At 48.8% G+C, this 2500-nt stretch overlaps 1 protein-coding gene across 6 annotated transcripts in view; it reads left to right on the top strand.

Annotated features, from left to right (window-relative positions):
* Positions 1-2500, top strand: part of how (protein held out wings) — a 131356-nt gene that overhangs the window by 82083 nt on the left and 46773 nt on the right. The gene's annotated exons all lie outside the window — the stretch shown is intronic.

The following is a 2500-nucleotide window of genomic DNA, read 5'->3' as shown; positions in this document are numbered from 1 at the left end:
AAAGGGGGTGGGGGAGGGGAGGGGGAGGTAGGGGAGCATTGACGGGGAGGGATAGGAGATGTGATTTCCGGTCGCTGTTTTATATCCACTTATTCCTCGCGTGATGACGGAGCACGAGTCTATCTCTCGATTTCCGCGAGTAACTAGTAATGGTAACTATTTTTTACGAGAAACCCGGGGATGGCGGCGCACAAGTAGAGATTGCTTGGCGACGGGACGGGAAGGTAGTAGTGACAGAAAAGGGTGTGTGGATAGATTTCCGGCGATAGGTGAAAGTGGAAAGAGTACGGATGCCGCGGCGGTTAGAGGAACGGGAAAAAGGGTTATGGATAGAGAGGTGATTAGGTGAAAGTTTGCGTCGATTGCAGCGAGGGAGGAAGGAAGGAGGTGACAAGGATGGGATCGCTGGAAGGGGAAAGTAATTGACAGAGACAAAAAGAAAGGAAAAAAATCCTTTTCAGCTGAAATCGAGTTATATTCTCGTCGATTAAATGTTGTTTGTCTGTGAGGATGAGGATGAGGGTAGAAAGAGAGGTATAAAAGGATAGGAGAAGTATACAGGGAAAAGGTGAGAGCCTCGTGGCGCGGTTGTTTACTCCTCTTAAGGGTCTCAGCTGAGTGGATGCGTCTTCACACCTGCCCGGGCTCACGCAAGCTGAAGGAACCAGCTCCATGGTCCAGCTGCCTGCATGACTGGGCTGTGGGTTGCATGGCAGGACGACGCAATTCGCATGTGGCGTGGGTGTTTAGCAAGGGCGGGCATGTGTGTGTGTGCCTGGTGGAGGTGTCCAGGCGTTGCTGGGCTTCCCACGCGCCTCCTCGGAAGGCTTGCTGTGTCCCCCTCCCCCCTCTCACTCGCCCTGGTCCTCGCAAAAAGCCTTCATTTCTTCCCCCTGGGCTCTGCTGCAGGACAAATCTTAGGGGGGACTTCATTATCTTTTCCTCTTTTTATTTGCATGTTTATGAAGAAAAAAAGAAAAACGTTTTCCGTTTATCTCGTACGTTTATCAGAGGCAGCAGGTTTGAAGGAGGCCAGGAATTTCATTGTCCCTTTGCAGTATCCATGTTTGTAGGGAAAATAGTAATGTTGCATTTGGTAGGTGTTATCCAGCGCACGACTGTGTCATGTTCCGGTTGTCTCGAGTGATCCTTGAGATGTGCAGGTCCTTTTTTTATCGCCATTTGGGGGGAAAGGGGAGGGGGGCGTAGGAGTTTGGGGAGGGGAAGAGGGTAAATACCAGCCTACAAGAGGCGTGTTTACAGCTAGCTGAGTCCGGTGGAGCAGGTGGAGCAGGTGGAGCGCTTGTTGTTCCGTCTAATGGTAGTTTTACGACGTCGGTGGTATCGTTGCGTGGTCGTTGTGGAAGATGTTCGGGCGAAGGGGTTTGCCGCGAGGGGGAGGGAGTGGAAATGATTTTGTTTATACGATCGGTTGCTGTTGTGGGAAGGGGGTTGAAGGAGAAGACATTTGGATCCCGGTCCTGCAGCTTGATTTATTGGTTTGAGGTGTTGTGCAATACTTTGGCTTAGGCTATTTTTACCTATCTATCCATCTATTTATCTCTCTCTCTCTCTCTCTTTCTCTTTCTCTATCTGTTTATCTGTTTATATATTTATTAGAAAGCCAGTGGTTGAATAGAGGTAACGACGATCTGCAACCTGTCAGCCATACAGATTGATCGACTCGCGTTACCTACCGAATCCTGGTCTCCGCATCCCCTTTGTCCGCGTTCCGCCGGGTTATGTCTTTCGCTCCGGCGATTCCCACCATCATCTCTCACTCTCTCCCTCTTTTCCTCTCTTCTCACACTTATATTTACCGTCGTCTTGCAAACGTTTCCTTTGTTGTTGTTTTTTTCGTCCTAGAACGTCCTAGAACGTGTCTTAGGGTCTTAATTAAACGTTTCTAGAGGCATGGATGGGCATTTGCTTACGTTAGCTACTTTCGCTGGGCTGTTGCCTCGCTTTGGCGGAGGTTCATTCAAGGGGGCGGTCACGTAAGCCACTCCACTTCGAGTTGTATGCCAAAGAAGATTCGCTTTTCATGATGAAGGGGGAAACAATACGATGATTTAATTATTATGTGAGAATAGATGTATTTGAGGAGGGGGTTTATCGTTTTTGTTTGTTCTGCGAAACTTTTTAGCTTTCGTATTTTTGTTATACGAGTGTTTGTTAACTCTTGATAGCCGCTCTTCAACGCACTCATCACTTAACTTCTTCACCCTCTTCACGCTCATGCAGCTTCTCCACCCCACCCCCACTTCTCTCTCTCTCTCTCTCTCTCTCTCTCTCTCTCTCTCTCTCTCTCTCTCTCTCTCTCTCTCTCTCTCTCTCTCTCTCTCTCTCTCTCTCTCTCTCTCTCTCTCCCTCTCCCTCTCCCTCCGTAAAACGATTTTGTTCACATCCTCATCCTTTTAGTCTCCCGAAGAATGCATGACGCAAGAAGCCAAGGCGCAGCGCATGTTTGCATTAACCTTCCTTTTTGCTCCATCGTGAT

Source organism: Penaeus japonicus, unplaced genomic scaffold (assembly GCF_977035675.1).
Source record: "Penaeus japonicus unplaced genomic scaffold, GWHDUDI00000001_assembly GWHDUDI00000009, whole genome shotgun sequence".
Lineage (NCBI taxonomy): Eukaryota > Metazoa > Arthropoda > Malacostraca > Decapoda > Penaeidae > Penaeus > Penaeus japonicus.
This window is presented reverse-complemented; position numbering and strand designations above follow the sequence as displayed.